The sequence below is a fragment of the Panthera tigris genome, chromosome A1 (genome assembly GCF_018350195.1).
Source record: "Panthera tigris isolate Pti1 chromosome A1, P.tigris_Pti1_mat1.1, whole genome shotgun sequence".
NCBI classification, from domain to species: domain Eukaryota; kingdom Metazoa; phylum Chordata; class Mammalia; order Carnivora; family Felidae; genus Panthera; species Panthera tigris.
Genome location: NC_056660.1, coordinates 221,155,409 through 221,181,295, shown reverse-complemented (window position 1 = coordinate 221,181,295; position 25,887 = coordinate 221,155,409). Strand labels below are relative to the sequence as shown.

The 25,887-nt window shown below is 37.4% G+C and overlaps 1 non-coding gene across 1 annotated transcript; it reads right to left on the bottom strand.

Moving 5' to 3' along the window:
* Window positions 1–14,610: 14,610 nt before the first annotated feature.
* On the bottom strand, window positions 14,611–14,774 carry LOC122232407. The gene has a single exon (XR_006209755.1). It is a non-coding gene; the product is annotated as a U1 spliceosomal RNA (small nuclear RNA).
* Window positions 14,775–25,887: the final 11,113 nt, after the last annotated feature.

Sequence of the window (25,887 nt, the reverse complement as noted above, 5' to 3'; positions counted from 1 at the left end):
TTGTCCCTCGTAGCTGGCAAGAACTCCAGACATATAAGCCAAAGAGATGATTGAAAGAATAGATGACCAGTTAAATGAATGAAAAAAATCAAATATTGGGGGAATTTACTTTTTCTTTCCTTTGTGGCCACCATAATCTTGTTTCAATGCCACAGTCATACCAAATTACTTACCATTTCCTATTCTCATCCTTATTACTTTTCTGACGTTCCCACCTCAGTCCTGTTGTCTAGGCTGTATACGTTCTCAGCTCACCTCAAATAGCCACATTGTCACTTGTTCCCTGTTCCAATGCTTCCATAGTCATAATTGTTCCAAGTTCCATTACATCCTTTCAGCAGGGTAATGTAATTATGTTATTGTCTCTGTCTCCTATGGAATTGTGAGCTGATCAAGACGTATACAAAATCTTATTTATGATGGTTTACATGTTTTCATAGTGTCTGATTGAGTTTTAAATTAATTCTTGGCACTGTGAATAAACTGATGAATGTTGCTGCTTTTGCATGAATCATATCGTAGAAAATCTCTGCCTACCCACTTTAATAAAAGTGGTCAATTGAGGAAAAACTTAAGACAATAGGCAGACTTTGCAGTGAAGTAAACAAGATATAATTGTCAAAAGGCAAAATCATGTAATTGTGCACAGGTTTTATATATTTTTTTTTTAAATATCACTTTGGTTGCATGCTTATTTACTTTATGACCTTGGAAAGTGAATATAATCACTCTCTGTTTTCCCTGTAAAGGAGAATAATATATTTTCCACTTAGTTGTTGTGAGAGTAAGTGAGGTAACCAAATGTAAAAGACTGAACAATGCCTGGTTCACAGGAAGTATTCAAAAGATGTCAGATCTCTTCAACTTTTTTTTCTAAGGCTTAGAAACAAAGGGCCTAATCTTGGCTCCGCCATTTGCAAATGGTTGATCTTGAATGATTTATAATATTTCTGATCCTTAGTTTTTGTCATCTACAAAAGAATCCTAATGTCAACATATGGATGCTATGAGTATTAAATTAAATAGCATATGTAAAGTGCTTAACAGAATTCCTATAATATATAATGGTCAACAAACTTTAACCAGTTTAATATAAAAAGATGTTAACAAAATGTAGTTGGGCTGTGGTCCTAAAGAGAGCAATTAAGTAGAAACTGTAGTGCTGAACCAGTGATCAGTGGGCTTTGTAAAGTTGCCATGGTTAGCATTCGTCCATCTTTCAAAACTCTATACAAGAGTTCTGGTTGAAGATAATGAGGAGCAGAGGAATTTATTGCAGAGATTTTCAGTGTATTTGCAATTCTCTCCAGGTTTTGGAGGCGAGAAAGACAAGAACGGATCCCAAGATTGCACTTTAATTCAGTGGAGAGGCACTCAAAGAAAGTATTTGGAGAAGCCGACATGGGTGTCCTAGAGATTGATGGATGTGGGAAAGCCATACCTGACTTCTCATCCAGTAAATCTAAGGATAGAATTCCTTCTTCCCTGGGGCAAGTAAAGCGGAGGTTTCCCTAGGAGTCGGCTGTGCTGCCACTGATGGAGAAACAAATGTCTGTTCCTTTGGAAACCAGTATATATGGAGAGAAAGGTTAATAAAGTGGGAGAGAAAGGACTGTGTCCCAGAAGACAGCCTGAAGACAGGATGAGACCCCAACTGTCAGAGGGGACTACAAGAACCATGACAAGGCACTAGCCTGAAGCAATGCTAGAACCAAAATAACTGCGACAAATGACCACCTTGCATGTATTGTCCAAGGAGTTTGTTTAAGTGCCAACACTGGCAGCTCGGATGATAAGAAAACCAGTCACATTAAATTGTAGCTTTTTTTATGTTCCTGCTCTTCCCCCAAGCTTAAAAAATTGAGTCAGGGCTAAATTGGATGAGAGTTTAAAATATTCAGTATTTACCCTGGACTAAACTGGACTTATTTCAGGCTAGTATTGACTTCTTTAAAACCCAAACAAATAGAACATTTATGTAATCATTGTAAATAACTGACAAAGCTCAGGAGCCCATTTTTTTTTATGTCATGCAGAAGTATAAAAAGAACAAATTGTCAAAGCAGAAATAATAAAATTGGTTATTAAATTCACACACTGTTGCATCCATGTTATTCAATGAACCCATTATTTGTGTTAGCGATACATCGTAGGTATTATAAGAGATGTACAAAACAATAGATGCTTCTTTTGAGTTATACTCTTATAGAGAGAATATTTAAATCAATAAATATGCTTAATTCTAAATGTCTCACTATGTTTCCATTTTACTTTTCTTGTAGAAATCTTACTAAGGTTGGATGAGTTATGCAACGATTGGAATCATAAATCATATGGCAACGAAGATAGAGTCCATCAATCCTGAAATGGCTAGATCTACAACAAGAAGGTGGTCATTACACTGAAATGTTTATTTGAGAATCCTATTTTGGTTTAATTAAAAAGAAAAGGAGACAGAGATATAAAGATGGGGAGAGGAGGAAGTCAATATAAACATAGGTGGTTTGGCCAAAATTCAGATCCTAGATAACATAAACTACAAATGGCTTTACTGTTCTTAGAGCCTCAATGCCCTTTCAATCTTGTTTTCTGGTCACCAGCTTTCTCAAAGAATTGTGTGTTCATTGAGGGTGTGTGTATGTGTATGTCTGTGTGTGTGTGTGTGTGTGTGTGTGTGTGTGTTAGAGAGAGAGACAATAAATACACATGTGTGTATGTATGTGTGAATATGTGTGTTCTTGGTGGAAGTCGGGGTGTTGGTGGTAGTGGCATTGTGTGTGTATTTGTGTTTGAGCTGAATTTGGACTTTTTTTGGGGGGTTATTATGAAAGGAAGTATCCATCCCCTTGAGAGTTACTGACATACAAATTATGTGGGGTCTTCTCATAGCGTAAGTTTAACCGAACAGCATCTGGTCCTAGTGGCTATTTGGGAAAGTTCATCTGCTGCATAGGAAAAGAGGCATTCATTTGAAAACATGAGTCATGTAGCTGTTCCTCATCCTTTTATGTGCTTCTGCCATCCAAACCACTGCCGGGACACGTCTCAGAAAAAGAATCATCACTGCCTATAATTACACATTTAATATACTGACTCATGAGAAGTTTTTGGACATTCAAGGCATCAGTGAGTCAATTATATTTCTAATCTTTATAACTCTACAAAAGCAGTGCTGCTGAGCGTCATTACTTTTGATTAATAGCAAAGCATAATTATTAGAAGAAAACGCCTGTATTTCTCTTTGATTTTTAACTGCATGCACATATGCCAATTGCCGGAGAGAGTTTATTCAGCTGGACATTTGGGACATGTGAGCTGCCTTTTTGCAGCTGTTCCAGACTGAAAAATCTCAATGTCTGTATTTTCAACATACGTAGCCAGGCAACAAAGATGACGATTTACCGCTGGCAGCCCTCCTGAACTTTCCTTCTTTCCTTGTGCCTTAATGAAATGATAGATCTTAGTATACTCTATAAGTACCAGGAGTTGCAGTTCCCATAACTAAGCCTTTTGGAAGGAAAGTGTTTTTATTTTAATTTCAAGTTGCACATTTTCTGTACCCAGAAATTTGCCAAAATAAACTTGGGGGGAAATTGTGACTCTCTACCATATTGTCTCCATCCCCCAAACCGATGACATTTAGTTTCTATGGCATCATCCAATTCTCATTTGTATTGAAATGATCTACTACTGACTTTGTAATGGCAAATGAGGCTTGCAGAAAACTCCAACCAGAGAGTCATGTTCTTCTGTAAATGCAATAATTGCCCCCATTTGACTACTGATTCATTTGGCCTTCATATGGGTAATTAAGAATCACAGAACTGTGGTAATCACCTAACCGCATGGTATGCTGAACATTTGCAACATCCTGTTTAAAGCACACCAATTAAATACGTTCTGCAAAGCCTTTTTCTTTTTTTTTTAAATCAAAAGGTAATTTCTTTTTTTTTTATATTTACGCTTGAAGGATGAAGGCAGCTACTATATTGTTCCTTGATCAAATATTTTAATCAGTCATAATGTGGTGCCATGTTAATTAATATTGAGTTGTGCCACATTTTACTATAATGTATGTGGAAACTTCCTCTAGTTGCTTATGTAGAAAATACAGAATTCCAGATATCGATCTTCATTTTGATACAGTACAAAGAAGATTTTACTTTATATTAGATGATTGTTTTACAAGACTGCCTGAAGAAAAAGAAAAGGATAAAGGATGTTCATAGAGGATAAAATGATTAAAGAATTCAATTGTGTAGGCAACACTACTTTCCTAAGAGATTCTATTTGATTAGTTGGTTAAATTGATTTTGATACTGTTTCAGTTTTCATTTATGTTAGAATAATTTAACATAACCTAAAGTTGAATTATATGAATGCTTTGCATTTGCATGAAACGATATTTGCAGACTTCAGCATTTCGCTCTATTCATACATTAATAATATTGCATTTATTCCAAAAACCTAAATCTGCATTTTAAGAAGGCAAATAAATGGGGAGGGGGGAGAAGCAAAGGGTGATTTGATAAACACTCTTCAATCTCTTAACTTCCTGCCAAAGTATCTGTGATTTTCTTTCCTCTTTTCACATATGCAGAGAGCAACAATGAGTTCAGGAATGATGGTTTTCTCCAACAGCTCCAGGGAATAAATTCTGATGGCTTTCAGAGTTTAATTCCACTCGCCTTTATCTGTTATTAGTTTAGGGTGATAAAATGGCCAAATTCTAGCCACGGAGACATCAAAAGATACCTTATATGGGGCTTCTGGGAAAGATTGTAATAACTTAATTAAAACAAACATAGATAAACATAAATATTAAGACCGCCTTGGGACAGGGGATGCTGTCTTATGAAGACAGGAGCAGAAGCAGCTTTATTGGAACAATGTTAACTCTGGAGAGTTAACCCAAGAAAACTGCAAGAATTTAAACTCCTTCATTGTTGAGCAATTGAAGTGAATACACTGGAACTACCTTCCACCAGAACTTGTATGCAATGGGAAAATCAACATCTTTAATGATGATCATATTTTAGGTGAGTATGTTATTCTTTGTAGACAAAAGTAATAAGCAAAAAGTCAGAGATATCATGGAAATGTAGGACATAGTCTCTGGATTATAGAGAATTTTCACTGATTCTGCCCCTAGCCTCTCTCTGCATCTCAGAGCGGGTAGTGATTTATCTAATTCATATACCCGGCGGGGGGGGGGGACCTATAAATGACCAATTCATTTCCACATTTTTCCTATTGGGAAGAAGGTACCACATAAGGGGAATTTGCCTGTTCATCCTGCCATTGGGTGGGTGAAGCTGTCTTGTCCTGAGGTCCAGATTCCGGAAGTGCTTTTGGGCTCTCATACTCCAATGACATACTGCTCTATTTATTGTTGGATGTTTTGACCTCATCTACCCTTCCTTTTTTTATCTGTCAATTAGTTTAGAACCTGGGTAGGGAACCAGGGGGTTTTTATTGGTGCTTTGTCAGTAGCAACAATAGGTGAGGTCAGCGATTACAAATAAAATAAGATGCCTTCGGTGTAATTTTTGCAATCTACTTGGAACATACATATGGATTTCTTAAGTGATGACATTGAAGAAACAGTTTCTCCCCAATATCCAATACTCCACCCAAGTTCTATGAGAACAGAGATTTTTCTCACTTATCTGGCTTGGTTTTTCAGATTCATTTTTTTCTTTTCCCTCATTGTCATCCTCTTATATATCACAAAACCTGTCTCTTTTATCTTAAAATGTTCTTTGAGGATTTTCTTCTCCTTTTTCACCTCAAGTGCTGTTTTCTAGTTTTATCATGTAAACTACTGCAGCCCACTCCTGTATCCATTCAAATAAATAAGAAATCTTGGAAGTAAATTCCTAAGGAGTGACTACTAATCTTTATTTACCAATAGCTAGTTGTATGACTTTCATGTTTAAGCCCATGATTTCTTCTGACTCAGATATCAGCCTCCTTTCCTAACCCTAGCTTATATTTTTCTCCAAGAGTACCCTGTGTAGACTTCTTTAATATTACCCTCTACATTTAAATGGAATTTTGTTCTCATTATATTTAAGACTCTTAAGGATGTGGATCACATATTATTTGACTTTGTATTTCTAGCATCTGTTGCAGTGTTTAACCTGTGATGTGTTCAACAATTAGTTCCTAAACTGGTACATACAATTTGAATCTTTATGAATCTCCTATATCTTTAATTAAAAGGAATATAAATATCTATTCTATATCCTGTTATCACTACATTTCCAATGATATAACTCAATGCTAAAATAGACAATAAAGACAAAATTTGGCCTCAGCATAAGGGGAATCATATCCAATATGAGAAAGAAAGAGATTATATATATATATATATATAAACGTACACAGAAATAAGTTCTTTATTGGTCATTGTTCTTAAGTAGATTGCCAAATGGCAAGTATTTGACAGAGTACTTCAAATAAGTTTTTCACAAATTTGTCATTAGTTCTTAAAGATCGGGTGAGGCTGAAAGTTTGCATTTATTTTTGTATACAGAGTTGTGCCATATTTCAAAATTTCTTATAGAATTGCTTAGGGTAGGGATCATGGATATCAATATTTTTTATGTTCCCATGGAGATTCTGATGTGCAGGAATGTTCTGGCACCACTCTTCCCATCAAATGAATACTCATATTTTTATATTGGTACATTTCAGGTAAATAGGAAATGACAGTGCTTCAAATCCAATTTCATTAAAAATATATCATCCTTTAGAACTGTCAGTGGTGGTAGGTGGGAGAATTGGAATCAAAAAGTCAGAATCCCAATTAAGGCTTTTTCATTGTCACGATTCCCATATATCCAACAGAATTGCTATGAGGATCACCTAAGATAACTTGACAGTACTTTTAAAATTCTGAACTTTTATTGCTAGTTTGTTTTTTTTTTTAATATTTCAAAGTAATGCTGCCAGCGTTAGGGTATTTCGTTATTTAATCCCTTACCCCCAGCAATGATAGCATAGAGCTAAATGCTAAAACAGTTGTTGTCAGAAGGACCCAACACTCAGGAACCTTTACTGTTTCCCGATCTAGGACCTAAGAAAGAAATTTTATCTCAGTGACTTTCAACTGTCTTATCCACAGAAGAACTATGAAACCAATCACAGGGCTATCATTATGAGATGGCATCATATGTTTAAACTATTTGACTATTTTCCTGATAGGCAATGAATGCTTGTAATTAGTAGATAATATTCTTTAAAGCTGATATTGTTGATAAATCTTTTCGTACATGTTTGAAAATCCTCAAATCCACTTTATCTTCCTCTTTTGTGCTGTTCTCAATTTTTTTTTAAGAGAGAGAGCTCACAAGCAGAGAAGAGGGGCAAAGGGAGAAGGAGAGAGAAAGAGAAAGACAGAGAGAGGGAGAAAATCTTCAGCAGGCTCCACTCTCAGCACAGAGCCCCACACGGGGCTCAATTCCACAACCAGAGGATGACCTGAGCCAAAATCAAGAGTCGCTTGTTCAACCCACTGAACCACCCAGGCACCCCATTCTCAGCCTATTGATAATCATTTTTATAGCGAGAACTGTCCTTGTGGCTTTGTCTTTAAAACATAACTGTAAGGTATTGAGAATCAGCTGTTCTTTTATTATTTATTTATTTTTAAGTAATCTCAACACCCAACATAGAGCTTAAACTCACTATCCCAGATCAAGAGTCACATGCTCTACCAACTCAGTCAACCAGGCACCTGCCCTTCTTGTGGTTCTTATTATGATTGCAAGATACCCTCAGCAATAACCATCAGGAAACTGAAAGAAAAAAAAAAGGTTTATTACTTACAAATCCTGGAATTTATACCCGGGGTCATACAGGATCACAGGTAAACACAAAGAGAAAAAGAAGTAAAGACTTGGAATTCTGACTTTATGGGGTTTGAGGATTTTATTGCCAGGTTTCTTGGCAGGGATTTAAAGCATGGGAGGTAAAACAACAACAACAACAAGAACAGCAACAACAGCAAAATCACAAATGGCCCAAAGGGTCAGTTATCAAAATTAACCAGGATCTCTAAAACAAAGGAAGCTCAGTGGACAGAGGTGGCCTGACCTTTTATCTAGGCAGTGGTGGGCCATATGTTTATTCAGATAGCCATCTTTGAAAACTTAAGTCATCATTTGCATTACAAAAAAGAAAAAAAAAAGAAGAAACACCGTCAGAACTTACACTACTTTATCTAAACCCATCTGCTAAACATTTCCAACAGGAATCTTAAGTTTTAGTCCATTAAATTTCACAATTATTCATTTGGATCTTAATCTCTTTAGTGTTTTTTGTTTTTGTTTTTGTTTTTAAAGTTGCTTTTTTCCCACTACATCTATTAACAACCAAATGCCTTAGAAACCCACCTGCTCAATGTGTAATCAGTCCGTGCCTTCTTAAATTTATTTATCAAATATTTATTGACTATGTATTATGTACCAACCTTTCTGTGATAAGCACTGGTATTAAAGCAGTTAGTAAAACAGAAGTGGTAGTTATACTCACTTAAATATGGGAGAAAAATGATGGCACAAAATTGCAAACACAGAAAAAAGCAGGTCAAGAGTGGAGAATATTATGTTGGGGGAATGAGGGCATGGAGGGTGGCAATCCTGATATGTGCTTCTGGAATGGGCACTCTGAAAACTGAATGCAGAGGGGGAATCAACCATGTAGAGTAAAGAAAATAGTCCTTGCAGTAAAGGGAAACGAAGAGGGAAAGGCAAGCTTACAGAATCACTTTGTGACTGAGTGAATACCTCAAGTAAGAGGGCCACTTGGGCCGGCAGAAAGTGGGGCCTCAAGAATGAGCAGGTTAGTAGCTAGATCATGTTGAGGTTATTACTTGTGAAGAATGTCACAGTATCTTTATAAGTTAAATGATAAGGCACTGATAAGTGTAAATATTGAAGAGACAAGTCTGGAGGCTGTCTTGTAATTCCCAATGAGCGATGGACATGGAAGGAAATGAAAAATACATAGATATCCAGATATAGATATATTGCTACCTCTGGCGCTCTGAACTCTGACCCTCTGGATTTTTCCTGTAACAAATTTGAAACAACCGTTGTCCAAAATTCACAATGTCTGTTGAAAACATGCTATAATGAATTAGAATTTTCAAGTTTTATGGACTGAATGTTTGTTTTCCCCAAAAATGTATGGGTTGAGGACCCAACCGTAAAGTCAACTCAGGGATCATCAGGACTACCAATTCCACCACAGACCCAGGGCCAGTGGGTCTGAGGCTATTTCCTCCTCAGTATCCAGGGCTGGGGCCACCTGTTTCCGTGGCCTGGGAAGATCCAGTCCAGTATCACAGAGAAAGGCTGCCTTCACAGGCCACTGCATGAGCAGGACCCTCACGGACCGCGGAAGTGTCACAGAAATGCTGCGGAGCTGAGAGAGTGACATTACTCCTCCAGTCGGTTTGCCTAGAGTGCTAATGGCCAAACCAAAGAGGATTATTCTCCAGCCTTAAAATCTAATGGAATTTGCCTTACTCATGTTTGGATTTGTGGGAGACAGGTCACCTTTGTTTTCTTTCCAGTTTCTCCCTGTTGAAATGGGAATGCCCATGCTTTTCTCGTCCTACTATTGTATCATAGAAGCTCACAACTTCTCTGGTTTCACAGCTATATAGGAATTTTGCCTCAGGTGAATCAGATCATGAGTCTCTTGCATATCTCATTTAGATGACATTTTTTAGATGAGACTTCAGAGTGTAAAATTTAGAGTTGACGTGGAGCATGTGGGTGGCTCAGTCAGTTGAGCATCTGAATTCAGCTGAAGTCATGACCTCGTGGTTCATGGGTTGGAGCCCCACGTTCAGCTCTGTGCTGAAAGCTCAGAGCCTAGAGTTTGCTTCGCATTCTGTGTCTCCCTCTCTCTCTGCCCCTCCCCTGCTCACGCACTCTCCACCTCTCTCTCTCAAAGATAAATAAATATATATATTTTTTAAATTAGAGTTGATGCTGGAATGAGTTAACACTTTGGAGCTGTTGGGACAAGAATAATGCATTTTGCATGTGAGGGTATGAATTTTGGTGAGCCAGGAGAGAAATGTCCTGGACAAAATGTTTGTGTCTCGCAAAGTTCATATGCTGCAGCTCTAACCCGCAGTGTGACTATACTTGAGGATAGGGTCTTTGTGGAGATAATAAGGTTAAATGAGGTCATAAGGGTGGAACCATAATCCCATAGGACTGGAGATTATGAGAAGAGGAATAGAGATCAGGACTAACTGTCTTTCCATGTGCACACAAGGTGTGTGAGGACACAATGAGAAGGTGGTCATCTATAAGCCAGGATGAAGGCTTTCACCAGAAACCAAGCCCACTGGAACTGTGATCTCAGATTTCAAGTCTTTATCTATGAAAGAATAAATTTCTGTTGTTCAAACTACCCGGTTTATGGTCATCAAAACATCTAGTTGTGTACATGTTTGGGGGAAACTATGTAGACAGCTCTGCACACAGAGTGCTACTATCCTCCCCATTAGAATCAATCTCATCTTTAGTTCTTAAAATAGTTTGTTCATTGTGGCTATATAATCTTTCCTACATTAATAAACTGTAAAAATACCTTCTTTTTTTTTTAATTTTTTTTAACATTTATTTATTTTTGAGACAGGGAGAGACAGCATGAATGGGAGAGGGTCAGAGAGAGAGGGAGACACAGAATCTGAAACAGGCTCCAGGCTCTAAGCTGTCAGCACAGAGCCTGACGCGGTGCTCGAACTCACAGACCGCGAGATCATGACCTGAGCCGAAGTCGGATGCTTAACCGACTGAGCCACTCAGGCGCCCCGATATCTTCTAAGCACTTGCAAGTATCAGTAATGAAAGTAACTGAGTTGGGATGCCTGGGTGGCTCATTCGGTGAAGCATCTGACTCTTGATTTTGGGTCAGGTCATGATCTCGTGGTTCGTGGGTTCAAGCCCCATGTCAGGCTCTGTGCTGACAGGGTGGAGCCTGCTTGGGATTCTCTCTCTCCCCCTCTCTCTGCCCCTTCACTTTCTTTCCCTCTCAAAATAAATGAATAAACTTAGAAAGAAAGAAAGAAAGAAAGAAAGAAAGAAAGAAAGAAAAGAAAAAGCAACTGAGTCTGAGAGACATAGAAAGTCTCACACATTAGAAATAGGTTTGATAGGATAAAATACATTGAAAGAGATTAAACCTAAAAGTCTAAGGCTGGGAGTACATAAATACCAACTACCAGAGGTGCGATGTTTCCAGAATAATGGTTATATGGATATTTTAGGGTCTTTTGCTAGCAAAATTGGTTGGGGTTTTTGAATAGGTTGGGATGACAATTATTATCCCCTTCTTTTAAAAGGACAGAATGGAATAGAAGCCCTCATGACACAGCATTTAACTATTCCACTTTGTGCTTCAAGGGTGCTGTTGACCCATATAATGAGAGAAAACTGTATTTTGTAAATAGAATATGAAAATCTTTCTGATGGATTACATGAGGAGTTATTAATGAGAATATTTAAGAGAAAAATTTTGTAGATTTTTCTCATTTGTGTGCTTGCTTAATTTTCTACTGAGATTGAACAAACAGATGGTTCTCTGTACTGAAAACTGAGCTTTCTGAGGAAAAAATAAGTATCACTTCCTTGGGTATCACATATAATGTTTCTCTTCTTCCCCTTTGCCACTTCCATTGTTTAGGGACTTACTATATTTTATAGCTATACACTACTACTTTGGTCACAACTGAGATGCCTAAATCCTAAGCTTTAATTCCTATATTACAGTTTTTGTGTCAGAATGATATTTGAATTCCAGGTCTAAAACTTCATAGCTCTATGAATTGAGAAAGCCATGTAACTCCACTGAAATTTAACTTCCTTGCATGAAATGGAATAATAATGAGCACCTTGCAGAGTTGTTAGAAGAGGATATATATAAATGCACCAATTTTAATACCTGGTGTATATTTGCAGAATTGGTTTCCACAGGAAATATATATATATATATATTTTTCATTCACCTATATGAATCCTGACTGCACATATTTTCCAATTTTATCTTCTTCTTAAGATAAACCTTAAGTACTCTAATTTGTAACAATTTATGCTTTTTACAGAGTATCTAGTATTTACTATCTAAATGATTCAATTTGGCTTTTAGGCATATGCTTTCTCTAGATATTTATTTCATTGGAACACAAAATTGCATACCTATATTAGTCTACAGTTCAGTCAAAAACTAGTATTTCCCCATCACACACATATACACTATAAACAGCTTTTCTTAAACGAATATTTATAATCTCAAACGACCAAAAGAGATGCATCATTTTATTTTCCTTTATATACACAGAAAGACAATTGTGGACTTCAATAAAATTGTTTCCAGTCCCAAAAGGACAGCTGAGGTTAGCTATTGTGATTTCTTCAGAGATTCAAATCTTAGGCACTTGTTAAGCATGGATAACACATGTCTGTCTATGAATTATGGACCAAATCCCATGGTAAACACCAAAGACAATGCAAAATCAACACCATCATCATCATCATCATCATCATCGATGTGTAGGACCAAAAAGATGACATAATTGGCGAGAACTGGGGAAAGTAAAGTGTTGGCATTTCCCTCTTACTACTGTGTAGATCAGAGTAAATTTTTTTTAATGTTTATTTATTTTTCAGAGAGAGAGAGAGAGAGAGAGAGAGAGAGCGCCGGAGTACACAGGGGAGAGATAGAGAGAAAGGGAGAGAGAGAATCCCAAGCAGGCTTCAAGCTGTGAGCACAGAGCCTGATGCAGGGGTTCAAACTCATGAACTGTGAGGCCATGGCCTGAGTTGAAATTAAAAGTCGTGCGTTCGACCAAGTAAACCATCCAGATGCCACTCTTCTAATGCTCTATTTTTAATATTTGAACTAACACTGCTAATTTTTAAAGGGTTCTATTTTTTTAAATGGATGTTATGTAAAATTGGTTGATTAATGATGACATTATCAACCATGCAGTTCTTTTTTTTTTTTTTCAAGTTTATTTATTTTGAGAGAGAAAGAGCAAGAGCGAGCCGAGGAGGGGCAGAGAGAGAGGGAGAGAGATTGAATCCCAGGCAGGCTCTGCACTGTCAACACAGAGCCCCAGGCAGCACTGGAACTCACAAACCCTGAGACCACAACCTGAGCCAAAATCAAGAGTCTGATGCTTAACCGACTGAGCCGCCCAGGCGAATTTTAACCTCCGTTCATCTCAGTCTTCAAGAAACATAGTTTAGGTGAAGAAACAGAAGTGGCACACGGTGAAAAATAAACAAAGGGCCCTACAAACATCAAGTTTTCAGTATCTCATGGGAAGGAGGCCAGCAATTCTTCCTCAGTAGCTTCTTATCGTTATCCATAATGGAAAATAATAAACAAGCAAACAAACCAATAAAAACCCCAGAACCACCTTCTGATGTCTTACTACAATATATCACTGGTAGGTTTTCTTTTCATCAGAACCTGTTCCGAAACAGGAAACAAAAAACTTGGGAGGAAGAAACGCTTCTTTTACTTCTAAACTTGGTCATAATTATTTTCCTGTAACAATTATTATTTCTCCTAGCAGGAGGCAACCAGCATACACACTATTTTTATGTGTTTTCATCCAGGCTTTTTTTTTCCCCAAGCATATAGTTTATTTTTATTTTGAAACGCTACATGTATGCTTTTACATTTTCCAGGTTTCTTGTGCAATTTTAATTAAATTTCTTTCTATGTGTTCCTTTTATTTTGTAAACATTATATAAGTAATTCATAATAAAATACAAAGCACATTATACAATAAAATTATAAAAAACTCTGGGAATTTCAGAATATTTTTTGAAATATCTCTTTACAAGTGGAAGGAAAGGTTACATTCATTGTTTAACAGTTTTTCTTACATATTCTCCCAAATTATATTTTGCTAAATGCTTTATAACAACTTAGACTCCATACAAAGTATAATAGAGCATCTGTTATTGTATTTTTAATATATTTACTAATCCCATAAGTGAGATATAATATTTTATTGAGTACTAGCAAACATAAAAATATTCCTTTTTTTTACATTTTATTTTATTTTGTATTTTGTTTTATGTGATTTTATTTTATTTTATTATTACTTTAAAGTTTATCTTGAGAGAGAGAGAGAGAGCATAAGCAGGGGAGGGGCAGAGAGAGATGGAGAGAAAGAATCCCAAACAGGCTCCCCCACTGTTAGTGCAGAAGAGCTCGGCACTGGGCTGAAACTCACAAACTGTGAGATCAAGACCTGAGCGGAAATCAAGAGTCGGAAACTTAACCCACTGAGCCGCCAAGCGCCCCTCTGTATTTAAATCAATTATGTTTCTATGAGCTCTTCCTTGCTTTTCTTTTGGTATCATCATGCTTTTCTTAACCACGAAAGGGCATGATTTAATCTTAGTCACATTTCTCATTTGTTGACATGCCGTTATATTCTTACAGTTGACATAGATATTTTAAGTTATACATCTAAGTGCCTTACTCTTTCTTTTTATATTTATTGTATTTTAAAAACGTCATCTATATATTCTTTTTTTGTTGTTCTATTTTTTTTTTTTTTTCCAGGGGAAAGCGCGAACGCAGTTCCCCACTACCACAAATTATGCAGTCGAGTTTCCCACATTTGGGGAAATCTCAGGGGTCAGCACATCCGGAGTGCAATGGATAAGCCTCGCCCTGGGAAAACCACCTTCGTGATCATGGTATCTCCCCTGCCAGGTAAGTATTTTTTTGTTCTATTTTTTAATCCACCCAACAACAAGCTGTCTTTAAAATACCTAAAACAATCATATAAACTACTAACCCGGGTGTTTAATTTATAAAAGGTTTTGTGAAAGCATATGTGAACATGTGTGTATGTGTGTGTACTCGTAGTATAATTCAAGTGGCATTTTGACATAGTGCATATAATATGCTTTGAAACAAAAATAAATAAGTAAAGATTCTAAGTAAAATACTCTATTATTAAATTTATCTTGGAATAAAATTATTATAACATGTTCAAATAGCAGTGTGGTTATTGAAAAGAAATAATATGCATATTATTTGATCAATATTTACCACTTCTAAGAATTTACTTGAGAAAATAATATAATAATTGTTCAAAACTCTTCATCTTTATAATTCATAAATGACTGAACATGTTTGCAACCATTTTCAATATAACAACAAAAAATACATACCAATATACAAGTAATTAAATAAAGTAACATATGACCATATTAATAAATACTAGGCGTGCCTAGTTAGCTCAGTTGGTTAAGCATCCGACTTTTGGTTTCGGTGCAGGTCATGATCTCACAGTTCATAGGTTCAAACCCTGTGTTGGGCTCCCCACTGCTGGTGTGGAGCCTGCTTGGGATTCTCTCTCTCTGTCTCTCTCTGCCCCTCTCCCACTCACACTCTTTCTCTCAAAATAAAGAAATAATAAAACTTGAAAAAAAAGAAACACTACTCAACTATTAAAACATATTTAGATAAATTTATATTCATGTAATAATCATAATAATAATACCTAATATTTATATGATACTTACTATACAATAGTCATGGTTCTAAGGACTTTACTTACTATAGCTTGTTTAATCCTAACAACAGTAAAAAGTAAGACTATTTTATCACCAAGATTATACTGCTTCTAGAATCCAGGATTCTAATCCAAGGTCTTTGATTCCAGAGTCCAGGGTCTTAACCCCTTTAATGCACTGAGAAAAATCAAGTTAAATTAAAATACCTGTGTTGTAGTTATATTTTTGCTTTGGAAAAAATAAGTAAGAAAATAGCATACACAACCCAAATTAGACTATGTATATATAGTATAGAGAGAAGAAGAAGAAGAAGAAGAAGAAGAAGAAGGAGAAGGAGAGGAAAGGGAAAGAAGAGGAGGAGGAGGAAGAGAAGAAGGGGAGGAGGAGGAGGAGGAGGAGAAGGATAAGGAGAAGAAGAAGAAGAAGAAGAAGAAGAAGAAGAAGAAGGAGAAGGAGAGGAAAGGGAAGGAAGAGGAGGAGGAGGAGGAAGAGAAGAAGGGGAGGAGGAGGAGGAGGAGGAGAAGGATGAGAAGAAGAAGAAGAAGAAGAAGAAGAAGAAGAAGAAGAAGGAGGAGGGAGGAGGAGGGGGAGGAGGAGGGAGAGGAGGAGGGAGAGGAGGAGAAGGGCAAGGAGGAGGAGGGAGAAGGAGGGGAGTAAAAGGGGGAAGGGTAGGAGGGGGAAAGAGAGGAATTCATGAGGAAATTAAAAGAAAATAATAATGTTTTTTTTTGAGTGGGGGGAGGAGCAGAGAGAGGGGGGAACACAGAATACAAAGCAGACTCCAGTCTCCAAGCTGTCAACGCAGAGTCCGATGCGGGGCTCAAACTCATGAGCCATGAGATCTTGACCTGAACCGAAGTTGGACCCTTAACTAACTGAGCCACTAGGTGCCCCATGAGCAAAGTGTTATTAAAGTCTTAAAAAATGTTCACCAAAAATTAATGGTAGAGACATATGGATGGTGGAATTTATACTGATTTTTTTCTTTATATTTATCTGTCCTAATGAAATTGTGGACAACTATCCCATTAAGTGCAGCTGGACCAATTTAAAACCCACAAATATATCATGTGGATAGGAATAGTTCCAGACACTCAGAAAAGAAAGGAAGGATTCTCCAAGAGGAAATTTAGCCACAGGATTCAGAAACACTGACTGCAAGCTTGTGATAATGTTTTTCAAACACTAGATAGTGGCCGAGATAGAATTTCAAGTTCCTCCGAGGATAAGGCTAAGACAGCCTAAAGTTTGTATGAAAAGTTTTATAAGTTTCTACTTCATGTGATTTGTTTTACTTCACTGTTGTGAGCTGAGTTGTGTCCCTGACAAATTCGTATGTGGAAGTCCCAATACCCAACACTTCCAAATATAATTGTGATGGTTAATTTTATGTGTCACTTGACTGGCCTAAAGGATGCCCAAACAGGTAGTAAAACATTACTCTTGGGCGTGTCTGTGAAGGTGTTTCTAGAAGAGATTAGCATTTGAGTCAGTAGACTAAGTAAAGAAAATCTCCCTCACCAAAGCACTAAGGCATCATCCAATCTATTGAGGTCTGAATAGAACAAAAAGGCAGACAAAAAGTGAATTTGCTCTTTGAGCTGTGACATCCATCTTCCCCTGCCCTTGAGCATCAGCTCCCCTGGTTCTTTTGCCTTAGATCTTGGACTAAATTACACCATCAGCTTTCCCGAGTTTCAAGCTTGCAGCTGGCAGATCATGTGACTTCTCAGCCTCCATAATCACTTTCTATAAAGTCCTTCATGATATCTCTCTCTTTCTCTCCCTCCCTCTCTTTATCCCCTTAGTTCTGTTTCTCTGGAGAACCCTGACTAATATAGTGACCATAACTATATTTAGAGATAAGGTCTTTAAATATGTGACTAAGTGAAAATGAAGGCATTATGGTGGAGCCCAAGGCCTTTACGACCGGTATCCTTATAAAAAGAGGAAGACATTGGTATTAGAGTGGCAGTCGGTTAGTTTCTAACAGGACACCTGGAGGTCAACAACAAGGAGGATGTTATGACCAGCTATCTGGAAAGTCAGCGGTCTGTCCTGCCAACACTCTACAAAAAGCCAAATCAAATTATACAGGCCCCAAATGGTGGGTGCCATGACAGGAAATCCCTGACCAAATAAGGAAGAAAAAGCATGAAACTTTGCATCTCCACTTCAAGTAATAAATATTCCACCTTCTAGTTAACAACTGTCAATAGAAGTTAGGAACTCAACTCCTGTGGTGCACAGATCGCTCTCTCACTCGCTCTCTGTGTCTCACGTTCGCTCACTCCCAAATCTCTAGAGTATTCTTTTGCTTTAATAAACTTTCACACTTGCCTTCCCTCCACCCCCCATCTCTCTCTCTCTCTCTCTCTGTCTCTGTCTCTTTTTCTACCTCACCTGCTTGCGAGCTCTTGGTCTCTCCCTCAAAAATAAAAATAAATAAAAATAAATAAATGAATAAATGAACTAAAATAAACTATCCCACTTGTTTCACTAGTCCACTGTGTTGCACATCTGTCTTTGAATGTTTTCTTGTGATAAGACCAAGAACCTTCAGCAACACCTTTGGGATGCTCTGGATGGAGGCCCCAGGGCAACACAGGGAGATGCTCCCACAGGGAAGACCGTGTAAAGAGGCCTCATGAAGGCTGCTATCTTTGAGCCAAGGAGAGAGACCTCAGAAGAACGCAACCCTACTGGCACCTTGATCTTCAACTTCCTGCCTCTGAACTGTTAAAAAATAAATTTTTGTTGGGGCGCCTGGGTGGCTCAGTTGGTTAGGTATCTGACTTCAGCTCAGGTCATAATTTCATGGTTTGTGAGTTCAAGCCCCACATCGGACTCTGCTGTCAGTACGGACTCCACTTCAGATCCCCTGTACTCCTCTCTCTCTGCCCCATCCCCCAGCATGTTCTCTTTCTCAAAGTAAATATATAAACTTAAACAAAATGAAAACTAAAAATTTTTGTCGTTTGAGTCACTCTGTGTGTGATCTTTTGTTATAACAGCCATAGCAAATTAATACACCCATGAAGGGAGTTCATGTTACTTGAGGGAACTTCTTCTCAGAAGCGCCATAGAACGTGATATTGGATTAAGAACATACTACAAATATGAGTTGATTGACTTTAGTTCTAGAGGAATAGTTCTCAGTTACAGTCTCCAGAACAGCATCGTCAGTCTCATCTGGAAACTTTTTAGAAATGCATATTTTTGAGCCTCAAGACACTATAGAATCAGAAACTCTGGGAATGGGCTGGAACATCTGTTCGACAAGCCTTCTGGGTGATATGAGACACTTTAGAGTTTGAGAACAAGTGTGTCAAATGTTCCAAACTAGGGACCAGGCATGTGACATCCATGAGTGATGCAGCCCAGGTGTAAGTCAGCAGGAAAAGTCTGGCATCTGTTATCTTAGCACACTAGTGACGCACACGTCTCCACTGAGGTCATGGCCAGATATTCCAACGAGCTAAGATGAAATGGTCTTTATTTTTCTAAGGTATACAAGCAAAATAGATGTGTAGATGGATACTTCATGATTTTTCAACAGTGGTGGCCAATTCTAATAACTGCTGCCTGAGCAAACAAAACAGGCTTATAGGACCTTTCCATCCTGTGGTAACCTTTCATTAAAGTCAAGGGGTTTGGAGGAGGGGAGGGTGAGAAAACATTTGTTTCCGTTTCGCCTATAAGATTTTCTTCCTACTGGATTCAAAGAGAGGAAGAAGAAATTGAAAAAAAAATAGCTTTTTGTTTCCGTTAATGATTTTTATGTGTGTTGTAGTCGAGATTTAAATATACTGGGTGCATATAAGCCCTCACTCTGCAGATACACACTTAGAGTTTGCACTGGTTTTTGTCCAGTGCTCTGATTATCCCAGGGCAGAGCCTGGCTTTGGCTCCTTTCCAATCGAGGCAGGCATGTCTTTAGCAGCGTGTCTCAGGTGGGCTGAGGTCTGTTTTCAGAGCCCATGACCCACAGAGTGACACTCCCCCTGCCATCTGTGACTTGTACATAGGGATTTAAAGATGGAGATGTGCTGACTGAGGCAGTGTCGGCTCCGCTGACCATCTGCTACAGGTGCTGGAAGCAGCGCCGGTCATATTCAATCTTCGAGTGAAAGTCTGAATTAGCTGGCATGAGTTTCCTACTGAATAGCTGGGCCCCTGTTTGAATACCGCTTTCTAGTGCAGGACCAAACCTGGTTTTCTGGACGCCGTTGTTTGCTTGCTGGAAGGAATTTTTTTGGCACCTTTTCAAAATGAATGCAGAGAGGGAAGAATGAAAGTGTTGTGTTATTAAGTTCTTAAAGCTCACAAAGTAGGAACATTTCCAGGTATCCTAAACAACTTGTCTCTGCCCCGATCTGCACCCAGAGCTATAGCTGAGGGCTTGAAGATGATGTTTTCTGCTAAAAACACTACTATCATCATTGGTTACTGGAAGAACATAACGTGAAGTCACTTTAAGGAAATGATATTGGGACGCCTGGGTGGTTCAGTCGGTTGGGCGTCGGACTTCAGCTCAGGTCATGATCTCACGGTTCGTGGGTTCGAGCCCCGCGTCGGGCTCTGTGCTGACAGCTCGGAGCCTAGAGCCTGGAGCCTGCTTCTGCTTCTGTGTCCCCCTCTCTCCACCCCACCCCTGCTTGTGTTCTGTCTCTCTCTGTCTTTCAAAAATGAATAAACATAAAAAAAAAAAGGAAATGATAAAAAGTGAGGTTTTTCTGAGTAAATCTATAAAAATAATTACATAATGCCTAAATACCTAAACTATTATGGTCAAATATGACAGTTTATTTACATCAGTGAAATCATATCTTCAGTACTTCATTTTGGATAAATTTTACTTTGTATTTTATTTTTTTAATGTTTTAATGTTATTTATTTTTGAGACAGAGAGACAGAGCACAAATGGGGGAAGGGCAGAGAGAGAGAGGGAGGCACAGAATTAAAAGCAGACTCCAGGCTCTGAGCTGCACTGAGCCTGTGCAGTCAGCACAGAGTCCAATGCGGGGCTCAAACCCAGGAACCATGAGTTCATGACCTGAGACAAAGCTGGACGCTTCACCGACTGAGCCGCCCAGGTGCCCCTGGATAAAATTTTATTTTATAATCGAAGTTATTCATTATATTCAGAAACAGTCATTAATTAATTAGACACTTGGAAATTATTACCTTTAGGATAAAAGGTAAAATATTAGCTTAGAGGGATAAGCCACAGATCAAAAGTATGAAAGACTTGGGGGTCACCTGGATGGCTCCATCCTGATACCAGCTCAGGTCATCATTAAAGGGTCTTCCTCTCTCAGTCATGAGATCAAGCCCCACACGAGGTACCACGCTGAGCATGGAACTGGCTTGGGAATCTCTCTCCTTCTCTCTCTGCCCCTCCCTTGCTTGTGCTGGCTCCCTTTCAAAATAAATTAAAAAAAAATTCTAAAAATATTATAGACTTGGAATTCAAACTCTATCCTGTCTTAATCCAAACAATAAAAATGGTAGTGTTTTTCTCCACAATTAAGTCATAACGTTCCTAAACACACAAATCCCACAAGAGTCACATAATTTTATATGGCCTATAACTTACTTTATTAACTCGTTTCCAAATTCATCAGTAGACTCATCTCTAAAAAGGCTGTTCTAAACACCCCTCGTCTGATTAGAAGGGAAATCACCCCTCTTCCAAATTCCAAAAGCGTTTGCTAACTATAGTACCTTCCCCTGGTTTTCTTTATAGACTTCAGACTCGGATTAGTTACTCTGTTTAATTTTCAGCAGATTTACTATTGTGTAAAAGGAGAAACGTGAGATTAACATCTTGAGCATGTAGTAGATGAGAAAGAAAACAGCTCCTCAATAGCATATTTTCTGTGGATTTCTATCCTATAAGAAATTGTCTCTTTCTGTGACATTTGTGGCATTTCTGAAGTTTCTGTTTCTCTCTCAACTACTGTTAACCTGAAATCAGCATGTGCCAAACTCAAAAAGAAGAGCAAGTTGAGTTGAGTTCCTAAAATAACTGAAATTGAATGTGCCAGGACTCGCCATTGTTGAGATGGAAAGATTCTGAGGAGGAACTCTGTCTCTCTAATCATCGGGACCACATGATACAACCTAAACTTTTACATCTCAGGCAATAAAACGTTTCTTTTTATTTCACTTTTCCAAAGATAGTGGTGACTGAATAGATCTTCAATATTTAATTTCCAAGGGAAAAAAACAAAACAAAACAAAACAGTACTTTGTGTATCATATGGGTTTTTCTGTATAAAACCTGACCTTCAAATGTAAGTTTCCAGTATCCTTTTAAGCAGTCTTTTTGAAGTTTGCCAATTTATGACTATGACTTCTTTCCTCTCCTTCAGGTCATGATGTTTCATTTTTCTAAATTAAGGGTCGCCTGAGCACACTCAAAGCTCTTGGATAGGGTTTAGGGTTTACTCATGTAGAAAATAAGTACTTAGATCTTGATATTTTAAGAAGTTGTGTGGCAGATTGAGTCTCTGGCTTCTCTCAATGGAATTATTATAAAACGCAAATTCAATATTATAAATTGTGAGCCTTAGTCTTTTTGTCACCATAAGTCTCTGTGTTTACTTCTCTTTCAGGAGAATGGGATGAGAGTTCTAGGAACTTCTCCTTCATGATATATCTCATACAGTCTTTTCTCCAAGTCTTAGTTTATGCAAGTCAATAATAGTGCCTACCTCTGAAGGTTATAATAAAAATTATATATGATTTTATGTACAAAATCCCTACTTAAACAAAATAAGAGATCAAAAAATAGTAATTATTTTTACTGTTATTATCATTTATCAGATGTAGCACAATCTGGTCCTGCAGAATAAGACTATATTATATTAATCTATGGCTATATAATGTCTTACCCCAAAGAAAAACCATTTCAGTTCCTTATGATTTTTTTTTTTAGATTAGGAAATTCAGATAAGCCAGGGCAGCAATGACTATGTCCTCTCTGTAGTATCTGAGATCTTGGCTGGGATAGCTGGAGTGGTTGTGGTCAGCTGAGATTACTCAACTTAGGTCTAAGTCAGAGTCTCAGTTGCACTGCCGTCCAGATTCCTCAGTTCTGTTCCATGTTGCATCTCTGAGTAGCTTGATTGGGCTTCCTTCCAATGCGGTAGCCTTGGGAAAGCAGGATTTGCTATATGGTGCGTGTCTTTCCCCAGAAACTGCTGAACTTCTTACACTTCAACTACCAGACCTGAAATAACATGAAGGGTGCAAACTTGCAACTGGTAGATAAATAAATCTCCTGGAATAAATCCTGGAGATTAAGTGAATATAAACAACAATATCGTATTATAGTAATCAAACGTCATAAGAGACTAGATCCTAATTGTTCTTACCGCAAGAAAAGAAATGATAATTACAGGATGTGATATAGGTGCTAATTCTTGCTACAATGGCGATCGTATTACAATATATAAACAGACCAAGCTAGCATGTCGTACACCTTAAACTTACACAGCACTATATGTCAAATACACGTCAATTGTAAATAACTGAATAAGTAAGTAACCAGATCTGATATGTGGACAGCATCAGTGACTCACATTATGTTAACGAAAGCAAGTAACAAGCCAGCCCAGGTTAAGGGTAGGTGAAACAGACTCTAGGTTTTGATTGAATATAATTGCCTGCATACATGGGGTGGGAAGGATTGAATAGTGGTTGTCTTGAGAGGATGTCTGCCACAGATTTCTAAACTTACTCATTTGGTGAACAACTAATGAAAAGCAAAATCCTTTATATTAAAAATTTGATTTGAATATCACACTGTTACTATCATAGAAATTATAAAAGATGTAACTAGTTTTTTTTTTTTTTTTTTCAAAAAAAGATAGTAGTGATGAGCAGATAAAATATATTTTACGGGCTGCCTGCGTGGTTCAGTCAGTTAAGCATCTGACTTTGACTCAGGTCATGATCTCATGGTTCCTGAGTTCGAGCCCATGTAGGGTTATGTCCTGACAGCTCAGAGGCTGGACCCTGCTTCAGATTCTGTATCTCCCTCTCTCTGCCCCTCTCCAGCTCTCTCTCTCTCTCTCTCAAAAATATATAAACATTAAAAAATCAAAAAAAAAATTGCCTCCTGTGGCAGGTATTGAAAAATCATATAACACGGTCAGAAGACATTCTACAGATTCATTTTAACTCGAAAGAAAATTTTTGAACAAAATATATGCTGCATTTGATTTAGAAATATATTCTTAGTTGCCAACTCAGTTGGTCAAAGAGTCTCTTTACCTTTTCTAACTTCATATAAAAATCAGCACTATGTCAGAATGATGCAATTTTTTTTTATTTTTATAAAAACTCGTACACACATTAACCTAAACTACACTGATTAATAGTATTTTCAGCATTTTTGTTAAGAACCATATCAATAGTTATCTCTTTGTAAATAGAACAAATATTTTATAACGGAGTCTTATTTTGTATACATATTTAACGTAGAGAAATTGAAATAGAAGTCACTCAGCCAAAATGAAAAAAAAAAAGGAAGGAAAGATGAAATATAAATAATAAATTCCTATCCTTGGCCCCTCTCACAAAAGAACATAAACTAGATGAGAAGGGAAACTTATATCTGAAGCTCACTCGGTTTGTCTAAAATCCACCGTGGCTTTCGTAATATGAGCATCTGATCTGAGTGTGATTCTTTTGTAAGGGGCACATATTTTTAGTGGAGTTCTGACTCTAAGTAAAACAACTGCTCAGTTGTTTCTTATCTAAAGAAAAAACATTCTAACATAAGAGGAAATAATAGTAGACATATTAAGAACAGTATAGAAATTTCCTATTAGAGATTTTAAGAATGATTTTGACAACTCTGTGGGGCACTTGGGTGGCTCAGTCAGTTAAGTGTCCAATTCCTGGTTTTAGCTCTGGTCATGATCTCACAGTTTGTGGGTCTGGGCTCTGTGTTGGGCTCTGCACTGACAGCAAGGAGCCTGCTTGGGACTCTCTCTCCTTTTCTCTCTGCCCCTCCTGCATGTGCGCTCTCTCTCTCACACACACAAAATAAATAAATAAAATTTAAAAATGACAAAGAAATTTGATTTTCTTATTTTTTAAAAAACATCAACATACAAAATTAGGCTATTTGGATTTTAATTTCAATTTTCATTTTAATAACAGGTTAGGATATGGAATTATAAGGATGGCTTTATATCTGAATTCACGGAACGTTAGCCAAGTAGAAGATAATTTAAGTTTAAACATCTTTTAGGAAATTATAAAGATGCAGGATAAACATCTTCAAGTGTTAAGACAACATTTAGCAACATAGGAAAGATTTCTTTGCACTTGGCAAGGATCTCTTAAGTGTTACTGAAGAAATACAAAAATACAAAAAGGCCTTTATGCTGGATTTTTGTATGTCAGTTGAATAACAATCATCCCCACAGGATTTAAAACTTATCTGCTCAAAAGCACAAAGCTTGTTGAGAATATAATAAATTTGATTATAACAAATTGAAGCAAACATTTTTTTCAGGGAAATCATTTTACCATAGCAACCATATAATTGTGTGTATGTGTGTGTGTGAGTGTGTGTGTGCACGCACACACATATGCCTGTGTGTTTGAAGACGGAATGTGTAAAGTTACAAAAGCAACATTTATAATTTTACCTTCTGAAACATAATTAGCACTAAGTAATGACAAGCACATTAACTAAATGACAGCATTTATTTTACAAGATGATATTCCTGTCTATATATGTATCTCTGTATCTAAAATGCTACTTGATTCTCCGAGAATTTTAGAATTATGAATATTCATAATTTTAATTTTAATCAGGCCTAAAGTCAACATCTGTGACTGTAACTTAGTAATAGTACATCAATTTCTCTACTTAGTTTAGAATTGATCCCTGAAATCACATCTACAAAGGCAATGAGAATTTCATACTGCATGTTCAAGCTCAAGGGGATACTGGTAAGGTATGCAGAGTTAAAATGCACCTATTCCCCAAAGGAAATCACACTGTTATCTTGGAGTAGTAAGGATATGAACACTCCAAATTAACACCTGCTCTTGTAATGTATTCACTCAAAGTAGATCAACATAAAAGATGCCAAAACACATTCAAGATAAAGGACACTGATCCAGCAATTACACTATTAGTTATTAGTTACACTGAAGAATACAAAAATGCTAATTCAAAGGGATACATGCACCCCAACATTTATAGCAGCATTATCAAGAATAGCCAAATTATGGAAGCAGTCCAAATGTCCATCAACTGAATGCATTAAGAAGATGTGGTACG